Below are 20,157 nucleotides of genomic sequence, written 5' to 3' on the forward strand. Positions count from 1 at the left end.
AGCATTTTGAATTGAGTAAAAAAAAATGATTTACTTAAAATTTTCAGGTTCATGCTTTAACTAACTTATTCAGTGTATAAAGTACTAAGTCTTTTCTGCTAGATTCACAACAGAATATTTTTTCCCCCAGTGTAGTCGATATGTTGCAGTTACCCTGTTATACCAGTAGAGCTCCTCCGAACACCACCATCAAATCTGAAAGCAACTTTACCACTTGTTGTTGAATGTTGATACATTGTTACAGTGGAGTAATTGTTACATGCATATTAAAACGTGCATTCATTGCATTTAATATGCAACACAATTGCTGTAATGTGTAAGAGAAAGCATCAACTGCTCATTTTGAATGTGTCCTTTCACTGACTTTCTGCCTTTTCCTTTCAGTGACTGCTAAAATTTACAAAAGCTTCATACTGAAGGATGCATATTAGCAATACATAATCACAAACAAGCATGAAATTAAATAGATCATTTAAAAAAAACATTTTTTTAACTTGTCACATTTTTGAGTGAAAGTCAACAATTAACAGAGTATTAACAGACATATTTTTTATTTGGAAAAGCCAATGCAGAAAAAACACATTTAATGCCATTTTTACGTTATTTCAATACAATAGTTCAACTTTTATTACTAATTTTGACAACTCTTTCTCTTCCCCCTTGCTCATTGTGTCTCTCAAGGAAGGCAATAGACTGTATAGTTATCAACTGATTAGGATTTGATCCTTCCCACAAACTATACAACCTACTACCTCACCTTGTGGACACACACAGATCTTTTGTTTCATTTCATTTAGGAAAACAAACAATCCATAGAGAACAACCTTGCTAATGAATCAGCTTCAGAACGGAGTAGTTTTAAACAAGTAGCTGGAAACGTTATTTCAAGTCCTGATGGTCAGCACCGTTGTTGACCGCTGGTTAGCCTGTCTCTATAAGAAAGACAGTAGATTGTATAGTTATATCAGAGGGAGGATTTATGCTCCACAACTATTCAATCTACTACCTCAGTTTTAGGGACAGCCACACACATGCTGTGGATTTTTGAATTCTTGGTTACGCCAAGTCTGCACAAGAACCTAAAAAGGCAAAATACTGTAAAAGGAAGATGGAGAGAGAAATGATTTATTAGGAATCATACAAAATTACATGAGACAATCTATTTATTAGGGACAATGACATGATGCAAATTCTATGATCTATTCAATTATTAAAAATTACATTCAAAATATAATGCACACAAAACAATCACTTGATTACACCTGTACTATAATGAACAAGTTTTCAATTACTGAGTTCAAAGTCATTTTCATGTTCCTTTTTTCTTTCTTTTCTGGGGCCTAAATTAAAAATGGTCATGTGGTGTAGTAACCGTCCAGAGACAGTAAGGAATTTTGTTTTTTTTTTAATTTTGTCATGAGTTGTGCAGAATAGTTTCCTTTATGTATTTAATACCGTGAGTGGTTGTTAGGCATAACATTAATTTATTTTTATTTGTATCAGAGATAAAAAGTAGCGTATATTAAGGTAAAATGTAAAAATCTTATCATGTAACGAAAAAGCATATATATATATAATGTTTACGAAACGATTTTTGAATGATCTGTTCTCAATCCGACACAGCCAGTCTTTGTTTAAAGTAAACAGAGTTAGACTGACAGGCATTAGCTCGTTTTGTTCAGTAATAATAATAATAATAAAATTGTCATTTTGCAGCCAATTCAGAAAATTGTACCAGCGATTTACATTATTTAAACTTTTAACAAGTCAATAGTTTACGCTGAAGCGGAAGCGCTAGTGTCTGAGCGTGCAAGTGACGTCACTTGCAGCGGAAGCGCTCGTGTCTGAGCGTGCAAGTCTGAGAGTGCAAGTCTGCAGCCAGACGCTATTGAACATCTGAATAACTTCTGTCCACCAAATCAAAGTCAGGCGGTGTAACCAACATGTGGGTTACTATTTCGCGGTTTATAATGACAAAAAAAAAAAAAAAAAAACATAAAATTGAGAAGTTTTAAAAAGAACAGAACTACTCAGAACAGATTAATAGTTTGACATTTTTATGAAAATGCACATTATGTTCATGTCATATGGTTTAACCCTGAGAAAAATTCTTGATATATATTATTTTTATTTTATTTTATGCCTTAAACCTTATATTTAATTAATGATTAAGTGTTTAACTCTCATGTGTTTTAATAGGTGTTTTAATACCCTTTACATGATGATTAGGCCACATGACATTATTAAAGTCATTAAATCATTTTTATTGCAGAAAATATATATTTTTTTACATTTCTACAAATTGTAACATGTTTTTCAAGCTAGATTTTTAAAGATTTCAATTTTATTATCACCACGGACAACTTTATTTGTCAATGACGTATTTCCTTACACTAAAATAAATAAAATAAAAATAACTTTGGCTGAAATTGATTCATTTCCTGGATGTGTTTGAAATGAGTTTTCTTAAATTAAAATTATTATGCAATTTCACCAAACTCAAGTAGAGGAAACCTGTGAATGAAGTAAACCCAACAAAAGGTAACATGTCAAAATAACACAAATGAAACTCTTTTAGTGTTATGCTAACTAGTGAGAGGAAAAGTTAGCATGCTAAACACATGCCTGTGGGAAGCACTATTGAGTAGTGAAGTTTCGTTCGTGAAGGAATTGGTCTCTTTGAACGAATCTTTTAAGTGATCTCATTCACCGAGTCTATTCAGAATGGCATACTACCATACTATTCTTAGACTACTCATAGTAGTAAAAGTAGTATGTGTAGTATGCCATTCCAAACTCAGCCTGACTCATATTTCTGGTTCACTGAAGTCCCTCCCTTTTGAAGCCAATGAGCTCTGGTTTGAAACACGAGACTGCTTTGGTGGCTTTTCATGCCTGTAAAGACAGATTATAGCACGAGCCAATAACTTTCGAGTGCGGACTGTGAAGGAGCATATCATTGGTTTGACCCGCTGAATGAATACGCCCTTCACTGAACCAGATAAGTTGGTCATTTGAGTCTGAATGAGATGAGAGGTGTCGTTCATGAATGAACTGAATGAACTGGTCAATGTGAAAAAATGACTGAGGACCTTACAGATAAATGACATGAATTACAGATGGAAATGTTGTGCTTTGGAGCACAGTGTAACGTATTATGAGGCTCTTTTCTTTACTTTTTCTGTCTTTGTAAAAACTTGACAAAATGTAGGAACCTGCCATTTATGGTGAAAACGGCTAATGTGTTTAAACTCTGATTTTTAAGTGTCATTTCAATTCCACTTGTGTTGCTTTTAAAGACTGACATTAGCGATAGCCGATAGCATTCAAGGGTTGGGTGTGAAGGAGCGTATCATTGGTTTAACCCACTTAACGAATACACCCCTCACTGAACCAGTCGGTCTCGTTCATTCTTGAACGAACTGAATGTATGGTACACTCGTTCACGAATTACATGAATGAATCAGTCATCATGATCAGCTGACCGGCTGAACGAGAGGAGGAGCTGCATGTCATTCGTTCAGTTCGTCACTCTCGTTCGACAAGAACAGGGGCAGGATGAATTATAAATAAAAGTGAGTGATGACCACGCATTACAATGACATACGAACATTATTGAAGGTCATAATTTTTTTTTTAGTAAGTATTGTTGTTGTTTTGCATAGCTTGATAAAAAGTCATGCTCAGCAATCCACAATATGATAGATTTTAATTAAATTTTAATAAAGGAGAATTAGTGTTGTTATAGTCGTGAATGACTGCTTTTGGTTCAATGCAATTACTTAAAAGATGGTCGTTTGGCACCATCTACAGGAGCAAGGGTATAACTTGCAGAAATGGTCAATGAACAAATCTGAATAAATCTTTTTGTGAATGGAATCAAAAGACTCAAATTACTGAAATGAATCGAATTCACTACTTCTGAATGCAACTCGGTGTCAATGCTATGGTTAACACAGCAATTGCTTGAACCCACTTTAAATTAGGTGGCCTTAACTACTATGTACTTAACCATTTCATACAATGTACTTATGTGCATTCTAATTACATTTAAAATACTTGCATGTAATTACATTTGTAGTTACACCGTTAACTTTACTCCTAATCCTAACCCTACTATTACCCCTAAACCTGCCCGTACCTCAACTTGAGAAGCAGCAAATGCGGCATTTTGCAGAACAACATGTAGTTACACAGTAAATACATAGTCTTATATATATAGTATGTATTTAATGTTAGTACATAGTAGTTAAGGCCACCTAATATAAAGTGTGACCAATTTCTCAATGGATAAAGCAATATGTTGGAGACTAAATGTATTGGTCCTCAAACTAGGCTCAAGCTCCACTCTTCACCATAACGGTAACCCCCAAAAATACAACATTACAGAAATTGTTCTAAATCTCAACATAACAAAGCATTAAACACTAACAAGACTTCCCTTTTATATTCGTCTTACACAAAGACATAAAACAACACTTAATTTTAACATTTACTCTCCCTGTCGAGTCCCATACAAAGCATGCTGGCAACTAGAAATCCTCTGCCAATTTTCAGTAAAACAACAACAACAAAAAATGTTAATATATTCAACGCAAATGGATTAAGTATGGCTGACAAGATATTTATTTTAGTTGAATTATTTTAGTTGAATTTTATGAGTAATATGAACATGGGAAGATTGAGTAAACTTAAAATAGTGTAATATTACATTAATTTATTTACTATTAATGCATTCATTATATTATATATTATATTATTATATATGCCTATTCTATACTTCATAAATGAATATATTAAATAATGATGTTATGGCAGTTGAGCTACATAAACAATGCTCTAAATCGTGGTATCTGGCATACTGGGGCCACCAGGGCGGCCAAAAGAATGGCTTGGCATGGTACAAAGTGGGGTGGATGCACTGTCTCTTTCCATAAATTAGCATGTGAACCAGAACAACTAAAATACACTGGGACAGGACATTAACATTTTGAATTCCTCTTTGGTCTAATTAACAGCAACCAAATGTTTTGGTGTGGCAGTTGGCCGAGGCAGAGAAGCAGTGTGAGAAAGACTAGGAGGGTTGAAGTTGGATCAAATAAAGAGTCGGGCAGCTTTAAATGCCTGAGGCTGAACAAATATACAGCTCAAATTGTAAATAACCTGATGGACATTTTGATCTAAAGGAGTCCCAAAAGTGATTGAGCATGTGATATCAACAGTGTGTGTCTGATTGATCAATGGCGCCATCTAGCGGTGTGATATTTCTGAGTAACAACCGCACATCCATTGTTCCTGCTTCTCGGATCACTGTGCAATCTCTACAAGTAAGCTAATAAAATAATTTCAACTCAAATCAATGTTTCATGTGCATTTATTTCTAATTTAATAAGATGCATAATAAGCAGTCAGACAGTCATTAATTACAAAATAACACCAACAGAACTCCCGATGCAAACCGGTGGTGGATTTCAGCTATTCAGCAATTTATTTCTTCTCACATAATTACAGAACATCAACGCAAATCAATATTTTATGTTCATGTATTTATTTATTTGGTTAGTAGCTTGTAATAAGCTTTGCATCGGGGTCCTGATCACCCTGTCTGGATTTATTTTGTGATAACAATTGGCTGACTGTACATTATCTCTCACATATAATGAATAAAAGTCATATGATACATATAGTATTTTTAAATAAAATTATTTTTTAAATATATATATTTTATATATATATATATATATATATATATATATATACAATTCTCTCATCATTTATTCATCCTCATGCCATCCCATATGTGTATGACTTTCTTTCTTCTGCTGAACACAAATTAAGATTTTTAGAAGAACATTTCAGCTCTGTAGGCCCACAGAATGCAAGTGAATGGTGACCAACATTTTGAAGCACCAAAAAGCACATAAAGACAGCATAAAAGTGATCTACATGACTCCAGTGGTTTAATCAATGTCTTCTGAAGCGATCAAACTGGTTTTGTGTGAGAACAGACCAAAACATTCATCTTTTTTCACAGTACATCTTGTGATTGCAGTCTTTAGGCATGATCATGATTTCAAGCTTGAATACACTTCCTAGTGCTTGACAGATACGCAGAGCACTAGACTGAGACTGCTGATGTCACAATTTATAGTGAAAAAGGAGTTATATTTTGGTCTGTTCTCATTCAAAATCATTTGGATCACTTCTAAAGACATGGATTAAACCACTGGAGTCATATGGATCCTTTCATGCTGCCTTTATTTGCTTTTTGGAGCTTCAAAGTTCTGGCCGCCATTCACTTGCATTGGACCTACAGAGCTGAAATATTCTTCTAAAAATCTTCATCTGTGTTCTGCAGAAGTAAGAAAGTCACACACATCTGGGATGGCATAAGGGTGAGAGAATGATGAGAGAATTTCCCTTTTGGGAACTATTCCTTTAAGGTTTATTTATCTTTCCATCACCTTAGTGTTTTTTATTTTTAGTTAATAAGCTCCTAGATATTTTATTGTATTAACTTTAATGTGTGATCAAGTCACAAATATGATTCTGATCTGATCTTTTTCTACAGTGTATGTCTACCCAAAAAGAAAATTAAAACAAAAAACAAGTATAGTGTTATATAGTATATACAGTATAGTGATGTGAGTCAAACCAGACCTGCACTTTGACTGTCAATTCAAAGTAAATGTGATTAAGTGCACTGTGACACGTGTCACGCAAGAACAAACTGAGACTGTCTTACGGTGTGATGACACCAACAAGGTCCTATTCGCCTGCATACTTCACTTACCTCATCTGTACATCCATTCAAACCGTATGTGGAAACCAACGTTGCACTCTAATTACACGTGCACAAATCAGAGGCCTTTTACCAAACTTCTCATTTGCAATGACAGTCTGCAGAACTCGAGTGCTATGCCCTGGATGCAAAAATAGCAATTCTAAACAGGAAGTGCCCGTTGCCCAATGACCTTGTTTGTAGACGAGGTCTTACGAATTTCAGCACTTATCAATGCACTAGCTGTGTTGCAAACAGGCATAACTTGCAACATTCACTCCTACGGTTACACAAATAGAACGTTGCAACTAACCCGTGCACACGAATGATGTAGGTGAAAACTTTCCTTACATGGCGTCTCACTTCTTTTTTTTTTTACACATTATTTAGGCCTTGTTGTTTAAAAGAATACTGAATCAAGAGAAAAGCCATGTGCTTTAAAAAAGAACTTGATATCTGTTGACTGTTAGAGACCTGACATATTTGATATGGGCGGGCACAAAATTAAACCTTATTATATTATATTAGCAAATAATGTCCATTTCTTCGACTATGGGAACTTTTTGGCATTTTAACTCACTCAAAACTCACTTTTTACATTCTCTAGTTTATTAAAGTTGACCAATAATGTCCAACAGTGAATATACTGTACATGCACCTCAAGAGAATACTGTCCTTTTTGTCATTTTTACTTGAGCTAATACCATCTCATCTCCACCATCTCAAATGATGTATAAGACCTGAAATCTGTCTTGCTACAGCTGGTTTCAAAGACAGCATTTTATGTATTTGACACACACATATTTGAATTATAACTTAATCATATTGTCACACTTTTTGCATAACTTGACCAAATTGCAGCTTGATTAGAAATGGCACAATCAAAAGGACTAAAATGCAAAGTTGTTGGTCGTGGTGGCAATGCCCACACAACTGAGGGTCGGTCATACTTTGTGTAGATGTTTATAGAAATCAGGAAAAGGTTTATGTTTGTTTCACTCTACGTTTAGACTGTCATAGTTTAGGATGGATTTTCATATTTTAAGATTGAAAGTCTAGGACTGGAACAATGGTAAAATAAAAACCTAAATAAGTTATATAAAATATGCACATAAAAGGCATAGTAGCAAAATGAAATGACGAAGGAAAGTTTCCAAGATAGTTATACTGTGACGTCACAGTATATTCGTTTTAGTTAGTTAGTTTTACTAAAGATCAACACTGTTGATTTTTTGCCATTAAATTAGTCGAAAGAACATTCAAATACCTGTTCTGGTTATTGTCAGACAGCTGAAATTAAAGGCACACAACAGCTGAACATCCGAGGGTTAGGTTGCTATCCACATGGGTCTTTTCTCCATAATGTGATGTTGTTTATGTTGTTATTGTCTCGTAAGTGAAGGTGATAACTGAAATACATTTCCTGATAAAGCCCTGTGACTTTGTTCCTGGTTACCACACTGACACAGAGAGAGCGGGAGACAGCACAAATAGCAGGAAGTAGAGAGAGCAAGCTAGAAAAAAAAATCATCAAGTAACGTGACAAGTTCATCTGAGGATAGAGAAGGAGGGGTGAAGGAAGTGTTTTCCTTTTTTTGTCTATCACCCCACCACCCATCACCACATTGCTTTTCTCCCTCTCATTTTGTCTTTTAAAGGCAGCTTTCGTTTAGTTGATCCTTCTCTAAAAGAATTAAGATTCTTTGAAGACACATGATAATGAAATATAAGTGGTTAGGATAGTAAAACATGAGCTGGTTTGATCTGGAAATGGAATATAGAATCTGTATATATATATAGTGTACGTATAGACTATATTCACTATATGTAGTCTGTATGTATATATATATATATATATATATATATATATATATATATATATATATATATATATAGTGTACATATAGACTATATTCACTATATGTAGTCTGTATGTGTATGTATATATATATAGTTTAGATATAGACTATATTCACTATATGTAGTCTGTATGTGTATGTATATATATATAGTGTACGTATAGACTATATTCACTATATGTAGTCTGTATGTGTATATATATATATATATATATATATATATATATATATATATATATATATATATATATATATATATATATATATAGTGTACATATAGACTATATTCACTATATGTAGTCTGTATGTGTATGTATATATATATAGTCTAGATATAGACTATATTCACTATATGTAGTCTGTATGTGTATGTATATATATATATATATATAGTCTAGATATAGACTATATTCACTATATGTAGTCTGTATGTGTATGTATATATATATAGTCTAGATATAGACTATATTCACTATATGTAGTCTGTATGTGTATGTATATATATATAGTCTAGATATAGACTATATTCACTATATGTAGTCTGTATGTGTATGTATATATATATAGTCTAGATATAGACTATATTCACTATATGTAGTCTGTATGTGTATGTATATATATATAGTTTAGATATAGACTATATTCACTATATGTAGTCTGTATGTGTATGTATATATATATAGTGTACATATAGACTATATTCACTATATGTAGTCTGTATGTGTATGTATATATATATAGTCTAGATATAGACTATATTCACTATATGTAGTCTGTATGTGTGTGTATATATATATATATATATAATATATATATATATATATATATATATATATATATATATAGTGTACATATAGACTATATTCACTATATATAGTCTGTATATATATATATATATATATATATATATATATATATATATATATATATATATATATATATATATATATATATAATAAAATACTGTACATATAGTGTATACTTTTGATTCCACATATATATATATATATATATATATATATATATATATATATATATATATATATATATGTATATATAAATTAGGGCTGTCAATCGCTTCAATTTTGTTTATCAAATGAATTACATGATGTGCTGACTAAATAATCACAATGAATATATCAATATTTACTGAGAAAGCCCCTGAATACAGATCATTTAGTATTTAATAATTCAAATGATTATAAGAATATACATTTTATAGAAAATTCTAATATATTACTCAAATACGTATATATATTGTGAGAACAGACAAGCATTTAGCCAATATAAAAAGTGGCTTTAAAAGTCAAAATATTGTTTGTTTTATTTCCATATCCTTGAACATAATGCTATTATTGGCCTACTTTCGTCTGCGCTATTTTACATTTTTGGTCTATGTATTTATGCTTCAGACAGGTGCTTTTGGAGCGTCCTACTTTGGTTGTACCGTGTTCCAAAAGTTTACAGCATCTTTATTCATATGTGCTATGTTTTAGAACTCTGTGTCAAGTTAAATGTAGTTTACAACATTGAAAAATGTTGAGCAAATAATCACGTCTGTGGATGGTTGCTCTTGTTGGTTTGATGAGGTGTGTTGCCTGTACAGTTGGAGCTGACTGCCGCCTACTTCAACATTAAGGTGCCAACTTGAATTGGTCTGATGGTAGGAACATTCCGGATCGGACACATGATTAATCGTGGTAATTTTTTAATGTGTCATTTTTCATATAATTAATCATACTAAATGAATATTAAATCAACAGCCCTATTACACAGTATATATATATCACTGTATATGTAGAGTGCGGCCCAAGAGTATGAGACCACACAGAAAAAACAGGAATTTTTTCCTGTTTAAACCTGAAAATATGTAGTTTTACGATTTGAAAAATGGAAAACAAGGAAACTTAAAATGAGGAAGAGACATTGAAGATTCTGCATGATTTCATTAGGTCACTAATCAAATTTGACCAAATGTTTGACATGGACCATGCTAACTGCTTAGCACACACATGTTGTAAAGTATATCCTTCTCTGTGGTCTTAACCTCAGTTGTGTGCAAGACTCAGTTCCTCCAAACATGCCAGACTATGAGGAAGAATAGATTTGTTTGTGGTGTACCACTTAACAGTCAACCCAGACCAAACAAAGACAAATGATGATAGTTTTTGCACCAATTCCACTGATATTATTAATGTTCATTTTCTTTCTTCCAGTGTATTTGCCAGATAGAGCACAGCTCTTTGTTGTGAAGGCCTAGGATGTCGAATTTTGTACAAATATATTAGTATTTTATCTTACAAATGCTCTTTATACCAGTACTATGTTACTATAATAGCAAACCGCAAGTTTATTCAGCCAATGAAGTGTGATTTGTTTAAAGCTATTGTGCAAACAAGTTGTTGATAAAACGACATGATGGTCACGTATGCGGCACAAAAGAAACAAGGCAAACAAAACCATGCAAAATCACTACTTTTGCACAAACACATTAATACTTCATCAAATATACATATTATTTTATTAATAACAATGTTTAATTTCTCATCGGACAGTAATGGCAAACCCTTTGCATGGCGGCGAAAGACAAACGGCACGTGCATGAAGAAAATGAGGACGAGGAGCAGGTAAAGTCAGAGAAAATGAAGAAAACCATGTTATTCCGAAACAAAAAAGTCAAAAGTAAGCCAAAAATTTAAATACGAGCGTAATGAAAGGTTGGAAATACCTGAGCGAGAGCATTTTCATACACTGCAGGAGACTCCGGATGAAGCTTAAAGAGGAAGTATTGAAACAACGACCAAAAAAAACAAAAAAAAAACAGCAGGGAAGAAAGGGCGAAGACACCATTTCCACGTCTCAGTCGCTCACAAGACAAGGGAAAGGCAGAGAGAGAGAGAGAGAGGTGTGCAAACCCTTCTTGCACAAGAGCTGGAGCCTGAGCCCCTGCCAACACTGAGCAGATTCGGCTATGCCCTCCTATTCGCCTGCCCACTTTAGCCCTGTTGCCAAGAGAGAGAGATTCCGAGAGAGAGAAAGAGAAAGAAAGAGAGAGCATGAGGTCACATCAGCATGAGAAAGGAAAAGAAAACAAGGTGTTGACATTTCGGGCCACCTTACAGCTCACTGTCCCAAGCCCAAGTGTCTCATGTTAGGTTAGTTTGTTGTAGTTGGGTTAGTAGTCCTCCATGTTTCACAAGCTAGTTCTCTGGGAGTTTGCATGAAATACTTAATACCGTCACCTGGCTTGGGCCTGGAGGCGGAGAATGGAACTCGTCCAAGCCTACCAAAGCAAGCAAATCTCAGCCTATCCCTCACGAGCATGTTGTTACTCAACTTCCAAAGGGAAAAAGAAGGGGACAAAAATATAGACCAATAGATCTTGAGAAACAATAGCTTTGTTCCAAAACCTAGTGAGCTACCTTGCTGTTTACTGACTACATAGGCAGCTGCCTTCTAATCTAGCCTTCTAACTGAAATGGAACCTCATAAGTGAACGATTTGGAACGTTCTACATAGGCATGAACTCCAAAAAGCACTCCTAATAATGATGCGATGCTCACAAATATAACAGTTAAAACGGTCCAATAATAAATAGATTGGACAATTTTTATTTTGTAAAATACAAATTGCTCATCGCAGCGCATTATGGGAAGGATAATGCATTATACGCTAAAGACAAATGTGATACTGCCATAGGATTTGGCTAAAAGAAGCTATTTTGGAAAAGCTTCGTAACACATGCCATAAAATTCTCCCTATGTAGGCAGCTCACTTGGTTTTGGAACAGAATATCAGGTACATGTACTCACTTTGTCTAAGAGTGATCATCGGAATCAGCCACACTAGATTTGCAAGATAAATTTGGAGATGTGTGACAAATCCTGCAGTCATGAGTAAAGGACCATGAAAGAGAACGTAGTTAAGTCTTTTGTCAGCATTTGGCATCTGTCGCAGGTATACATGCCTTTCAAGTCTTCTTATGACAAAAGGAGCATCTGTTGCTGTCCTGCTGGTGCCTGCATTTCCGTTTTGACATGTATTCCATATTTGGTTCCATTTGACAAAAGTGCACAATCTTCCATATTGGTCGTCCCATTGCAATATGTATTTTTAAATAGGAACACTTAAAGGAAACCTGAAGGAAAGTCCAAAACTGTCACCTTTGCTATTCAACCCTGCGGGTGAAAGGAACCAGTTCATGCTTGTTTCGAAGAGTTTGAATCTCCTTTGGAGCATTCTCCCCTCTCTTCGTTGAAGGAAGCAACAAGCAGAGCTAGAAAGTTAAGAATGAGAGAAGTGTTGTGACAGTACTTGTGGCAAAAAGTTTGTGGTCACGCTGCACCATATCCTGCTCAGCTGTAGAGAAAATGGGTCCCAGCCTGACCTCGAGAGAGTCAAGCGACCGAAATAATCCAGTGTAACCCTGCCAAAAGTGTGCCTCCCCTTCTTGACAGAGTAGAGATGGCGACAGGGAGTAAGCGAGAAGGAAATAAAGAGAGAGAGATACCCAGACAAGTGCTATCGTCCTATTCTTCCTTTCAGGCATTGTCCGGGGCAGCACAGTGCATGACGTCAGTGCCCCCTCTTTTTTCCTTTTGTTGATTGTTAATGTATTTCTGTCTTCCCACTGTACTGTCTTTACAGTCTTTTCTTTCTTACAAACATGCACAGTGTTTCTCTAAACCAACCAAATAAAAAAGAAACATTTTATTTATATATTTAAACATAATGGTCCGAGAAACAACCCGCCAAATAAAAATAACAATTTTTTTTTTCATCGCCACAATTGTCCAAGAAACAACCCACCAATATATCATCATGTTTTTCCAAGTAACAACGCTCCAAATAAACTGAACCATTTTTCCGGTATCTCCCCCTATTTCTCAGAGAAACAACCCCCAAAGTATAAAGAGTGAACTTTTTTTAGTATCAAAACATGTTGTTCCGAGAAACAACCCACCAAATTGTTCAATATATTTCACAGCATTTGTCCAGTAAACAACACGCCACATTAAAATAACTGTTTTTCAAAATATATTGACCAAAAAACATATATATATTTTTTCAATATCTTTCCATTTTTGTCAGAGAAACAACCTGCCAAATAAATATAATATTTTTTTCAATATCTGCCCATGTTTGTCCGAGTAACAATCCACAACTTAAACTGATTTTTTTCCCCCGATATCTCACCACAAGTAACAATCCGCCAAATAAAAATAAAAGTTTTTCGATACATATGACGTTTGTCCGAGAAACAACCCAGCAATTAAAAAAAACAGGTTTTTTTATATATCGCAATGTTTGTTAGAGAAACAACATGCCATATCAAATTTTTTTTTCGATATACAGTATATCACAGCATTTGTCCAAGAAACAATCCACCATGTTAAAAGAAATGTAAGCGCAGCGTAGTTCTAGCGGGAAGACTAGCAGCTGTACATCATCACATCATTAGCTGGGTAATTCCTAGCCAATCGCATGTAAGCCGTTGCTTTATAAGTCTGCTCACAATCTATCACATTGCTGTTTCATTGTGCTAACATGGCAACCTCCACCACCCCACCACCACCAGTTCAGCCCTGTCCTGTAAGGGGGTAGGCTCCTCGCCCCTGCCTCCTATCTCCGGCAGGACATGACGGTTCCGGGTACAACTCCCTCGGACCGCCGGACGGGGCCTACGCCAAAGAGAGAGACATTACTTTATGTTTTACATTTATCAAATAAAACTTCTTAAACTTCACTCAAGCCTGCATGTCTTCCCGATAGAACGGTTTTCTTTTATATATTGCTACACTTGTCCGAGAAATGACCTGCCAAATAAAACGTTTGAGCAACAACATCATGCCAAATAAAAAGAGCCATTTTATCTCACTATGTTTGTCCAAGAAACAATCAGCCAAAATTAAAGAACCAGTTTTTTATATCTTGCCTCGTTTGTCCAAGAAACAACATAAACCAAATAAACAACCAGGCTTTTTCTTTGGTATTTCACAGTGTTGTCCAAGTAACAACTAGTCAAATAAAAAGAAAGACGTCCGCATGATTGTCCGAGAAACAATGAGGCAAATAAAAATAATTATAATAAAAAATATATATATCTACTAATGTTTGTCCGAGTAGCAACGCACCAAATAAAAACAAATATATTTTTTACAGATATATCACCATGTTGGTCTGAGAAGCAACACACCAAAAATTAAGAGAGAACGTGTTTTTTCTGTATCTAACCACGTTTGTCTGAGAGAGGCAGTGGATATTTGGAAAATCTGTAGAAAGAGGAACAAGACACAGATATAAATAAACGGAAAGAGAGCAAGTAAACAGGGGGAAAAGAGGCTACCTTTACAAATCTCTTACTGTATCTTCCTGCCTTTCAACCAGAGTGGTTGTAAAACTTTCAGCTGTGGCCTTCAGGGCCTGCCTCTATTGGCAGTGGTTCAAGAAGTCAAGTCAAGTCAAGTCAATTTTATTTGTATAGCGCCTTTCACAACACACATCATTTCAAAGCAGCTTTACAGAATATTAGCATTAACAGACGATAAAACTGTAATGTCTATAAAGTCGATTAATCATCATTGTGTAATTTAGATAAAATAAGAATTTTAATAGTGTTTATAAATAATTAAATGATAATTGTATTAATAACCCCAGTGAGCAAGCTGTAGGCGACTGTGGCAAGAACACAAAACTCCATAAGATGTAGATTAATGGAGAAAAATAACCTTGGGAGAAACCAGACTCACTGTGGGGGCCAGTTCCCCTCTGGCTAACATTATGAATGTAATGTAAATATTAATTATGTATAGGTAAATTCATGGTTTAAAATTATTAAACTAAGTGATAAGGGTCATTGATTAAACATAGATTGTGTTTGAACTGTAAGATTAATGACCAAAGTCTTTGAAGTCCATCTTGATTAATTGCAGAAGTTCACATAGATGCAACTGTCCTTGTTAATTGGCTGATGAAGGCTTTTGTTGGCAATTGTTAGTCTAAGCATTTCATTTCAGGATCGTAGTCCATAAATAGACCGAGGTGATGCAGGTTGGAGTTGGCATAATTTCATCCTCTGAAGTCCGTCATAATAGTTTGAAGTGATGTTTGGCTGGCACCGGCTGCATTTAGTCATCATCATTCTGCGACATGTAGCAGTGGAGTCCAACATGAAGCAGGAATGGTGCTGGATCCAGCCGGATCTGGTGACCTCAGGATAGGAGTCCCGAGGTTGAGACAGGGAAACAAATAAAAAGATGTAAGCGTAGATGCCATTGAATTTATTGCAGAGTTAGAGATCATGCTCAATGTTTCTGGTTTCTGGTTCCGGCAGACCCAACTAAAGCAGCCTAATTGTGGGATAAATTAGGTGTATGCCTGGCTAAATAGATGAGTCTTTAGTCTAGACTTAAACTGAGAGAGTGTGTCTGCATCTCGAACAGTGTTTGGGAGACTATTCCATAGTTTAGTAGCCAAATATGTAAAGGATCTTCCTCCTTTAGTGGATTTTGATATTCTAGGAACTATTAATAGGCCAGAATTTTGTGATCTTAATGAACGTGTTGGAATATAGCGTGTTAGAAGATCACTGAAGTACTGAGGAGCTAGACTATTCAAAGCTTTGTACGTAGATAACAGAATTTTAAAATCAGTACGGAATTTAACAGGTAGCCAATGTAACGATGATAAAATGGGGCTAATATGATCATATTTCTTGGTTCTCGTCAGCACTCTGGCTGCTGCATTTTGAACCAATTGAAGTTTATTTATTGATCTTGCTGGACATCCTCCCAGTAATGCATTACAATAATCTAGTCTTGAGGTCATGAACGCATGAATTAGTTTTTCGGCATCAGCAACTGAGAGCATATGCCTTAATTTAGCAATATTTCTTAAGTGGAAGAATGCTGTTCTACAAACATTTGTAATTTGATTTTCAAAGGACAGACTGGTATCAAATTTAACACCTAAGTTCTTTGCTGTTGAAGATGATGTAACAGTACATCCATCTAGAGTCAAATTATATTTTAGTGGCTTATTTTTAGAGTTTTTTGGTCCAATAATTAGAACCTCTGTTTTGTCAGAATTGAGTAGAAGGAAATTTCTGGCCATCCAATCTTTTATTTCATTGATACACTCTGCTAATTTTGAGAATTGTGAAATCTCATCAGGTTTTGAAGAAATATAAAGTTGGGTATCATCGGCATAGCAGTGGAAACTTATTCCACGATTCCTGATAATATCTCCCAGGGGAAGCATATACATGGAGAAAAGCAGAGGCCCTAAAACTGATCCCTGTGGCACTCCATACTTTACTTTTGTTTGGTTTGACAATTCCTCATTTAAATAGACAACGTGGTAGCGGTCTGCTAAATATGACCTAAACCATGCTAATGCCACTCCACAAATTCCAACATAATTCTCCAGCCTATTCAAGAGAATGTTATGATCTATCGTGTCGAATGCAGCACTAAGATCTAAAAGCACTAGAAGAGAAATGCAGCCGCGATCAGATGATAAGAGCAAGTCATTTGTAACTCTGATAAGTGCAGTCTCTGTACTGTGATGAGGCCTAAATCCTGATTGAAATTCTTCATATATACTATTTCTCTGTAGAAATGAACATATTTGGGAGGATACTACCTTTTCTAGTATTTTTGACATAAACGGGAGATTTGAAATCGGTCTATAATTAGCAAGTTCTCCAGGATCAAGTTGTGGCTTCTTAATTAGCGGTTTGATAATTGCCATTTTAAAGTTTCTTGGGACATGTCCTAAGCATAGCGAGGAGTTAATGATATTAAGAAGAGGTTCTGATATTACAGGAGATACCTCTTTTAAGAGCTTAGTTGGTATAGGATCTAACAAACAAGTTGTGGCTTTTGATGTTTCGATAAGTTTTGTTAGCTCTTCATGACCTATGATAGCGAAGGATTGAAGTTGCACATGAGGGAAATTATTCGACACTGTTTTCTGAGGTGCTATGACAGATGATTGCATAATTCCAATTTTATTTCTGATTATTTCAATTTTATCTGTAAAGAAATTCATGAAGTCATTACTCTTGAGCTGTGACGTAATATCTGGTTTGGTTGAGGCTTTATTCCTAACCAATTTAGCCACAGTACTGAATAAACATCTAGGATTGTTGTGGTTATTTTCTATGAGTTTACTAAAATATGCTGACCTGGCAGCTTTGAGTGCGTGTTTGTAGCTACAGACACTATCCTTCCATGCACCCTGAAATACTTCTAATTTTGTATTTTTCCACATGCGCTCCATTTTCCGAGCTGCTCTCTTGAGAGCATGAGTGTGATCATTGTACCATGGTGCAGGGCTTATTTCTTTCATTTTCTTTAATTGAAGTGGGGCGACAACATCAAGGGTGCTAGAGAAGACTGCATTTAAATTTTTTGTTATTTCATCAAGTTATTCTGGGCTTTGGGGTTTATTGAGTATATGAGATAGATCTGGAAGAGTATTAGTGAAGTCATCTTTAGTGGTCGAAAGAATAGTTCTACCTGAACGATAGCGTGGTGTAGATTGAGTAACATTAGCTGATTGCAGCATGCAAGAGACGAGGTAATGTTCCGAGATGTCATCGCTCTGCTGCAGAATTTCTATATTATCAACATCAACTCCATATGAAAGAATTAAATCTAGCATATGATTATGGCGATGAGTTGGTCCTGTTACATTTTGTCTGACTCCAAGAGAGTTGAGAATATCGATAAATGCTAATCCCAATGTATCATTTTCATTATCTATGTGATATGGTGGTGGTGTAGTGGCTAAAGCACAGGGCTGTTAATCAGAAGGTCACAGGTTCTAACCCCACAGCCACCACCATTGTGTCCTTGAGCAAGACACTTAACTCCAGGTTGTTCTGGGGGGATTGTCCCTGTAATAATTGCACTGTAAGTCGCTTTGGATAAAAGCGTCTGCCAAATGCATAAATGTAAATAAATGTAAATGTGAATGTTGAAGTCACCAACAATTAAGGCTCTATCTACAGTAACTACAAGATCTGATAAAAAATTTGCAAATTCACTAAGGAAATCTGAATAAGGCCCGGGTGATCTATACACTGTAGCAAGGGTAAAGGACGACAGAGATTTTTTATTTATATTTGTATTTGACGGTGTCACATTAAGCATTATTAGTTCAAAAGACTTACATTTATATCCTGTCCTCTGAGTAACACCAAAAACTTCACTGTAAATTGTAGCAACACCTCCTCCTCGACCCTTCAGACGAGGTTCATGTTTATAACAATAACCTGGGGAGTAGATTCATTTAAACTAATATATTCATCCGGTTTAAGCCAGATTTCAGTCAAACAGAGCGCATCCAATCTATGATCTGTAATCATTTCATTGACAATTAGTGCTTTGGTAGCAAGAGATCTAATGTTTAGTAGCCCTATTTTTATATGATGTTTATTTTTAATTTGTTTGTTTTGTTCAAGTTTGACCTTAATCAAATTTTTTCTAAATTATTTAGTGAGGGTATTGTGTTTGGTAGTTCGGGGAACAGACACAGTCTCTATGAGATATCTAGGTGATACAGTCTCTATGTGTTGTAGTTTATGTGACCTGTGTGACGTCTCATGGCAGCTAGCAGACGTTCGGATTAACCAGTTTGTCTGCTTCCTGACCTGGGCCCCATTTAGTCAATTAATATCATTATTAAGTCTATGAGCCAAATTACTAGAGAGGAGAGCGGTACCTTCCCTGGAGGGATGGAGTCCGTCTCTCTTTAGCATGTCAGGTCTACCCCAAAAAATTTTCAATTGTCTATAAATCCTATTTTATTCTGTAGACACCACTCAGACATCCAGCCATTCAGTGACACTAATCTACTATAAACCTCGTCACCACGACGAGCAGGGAGGGGACCAGAGCATATTACAGTGTCTGACATCGTTTTTGCAAATTTGCACACCTCTTTAACATTATCTTTAGTGATCTCCGACTGGCGAAGCCGGACATTGTTAGTGCCGACATGGATAACAATTTTAGAAAATCTACGTTTAGCATTAGCCAGCACTTGTAAATTTGATTTGATGTCAGACGCTCTGGCCCCCGAAATGCAATTAACAATAGTGGCTAGAGTCTCTATTTCCACGTTCCTTACAATAGAATCACCGATAACAAGGGCTCTTTCAATATGATTCTCAGTGGGTGTATCACTGAGTGGGGAGAATTTATTGGAAACCCTAACAGGAACGGGAGAGTGGTGTCTCTTTGCTGAACGAGTATGCCGCCGAGACGTCACCCAAATGCCCTGCTGCAGGGGCTCTATAGCCGGAACCAAAGTGTGTGTGTGTTGCTCTCTGTACTGCCCGCATCCGAAACAGTATCTACAGGCTTCTCTTTCTCACTGACCTCTACTAGCGTTCGGATGCGAGTCTCTAACTCATTAACCTTCTCCATCAGCCTGACTAATTCCTTACATTTATCACAAGTGAATCCCTCACTGCTGACGGAGGAGGCTATTTTAAACATGTGACACGCA

The 20,157-nt window shown here is 35.5% G+C and overlaps 1 long non-coding RNA gene across 1 annotated transcript; it reads right to left on the minus strand.

Annotated features, from left to right (window-relative positions):
* Positions 1–550: 550 nt before the first annotated feature.
* On the minus strand, positions 551–13,081 carry LOC127654454 (uncharacterized). The gene is made up of 4 exons (XR_007971932.1): positions 12,453–13,081; positions 11,369–11,642; positions 1,007–1,095; positions 551–932 (listed from the first exon to the last, which is right to left on the minus strand). It is a non-coding gene; the product is annotated as an uncharacterized LOC127654454 (long non-coding RNA).
* Positions 13,082–20,157: the final 7,076 nt, after the last annotated feature.

Source organism: Xyrauchen texanus, chromosome 13, assembly GCF_025860055.1.
Source record: "Xyrauchen texanus isolate HMW12.3.18 chromosome 13, RBS_HiC_50CHRs, whole genome shotgun sequence".
Taxonomy (NCBI): Eukaryota; Metazoa; Chordata; class Actinopteri; order Cypriniformes; family Catostomidae; genus Xyrauchen; species Xyrauchen texanus.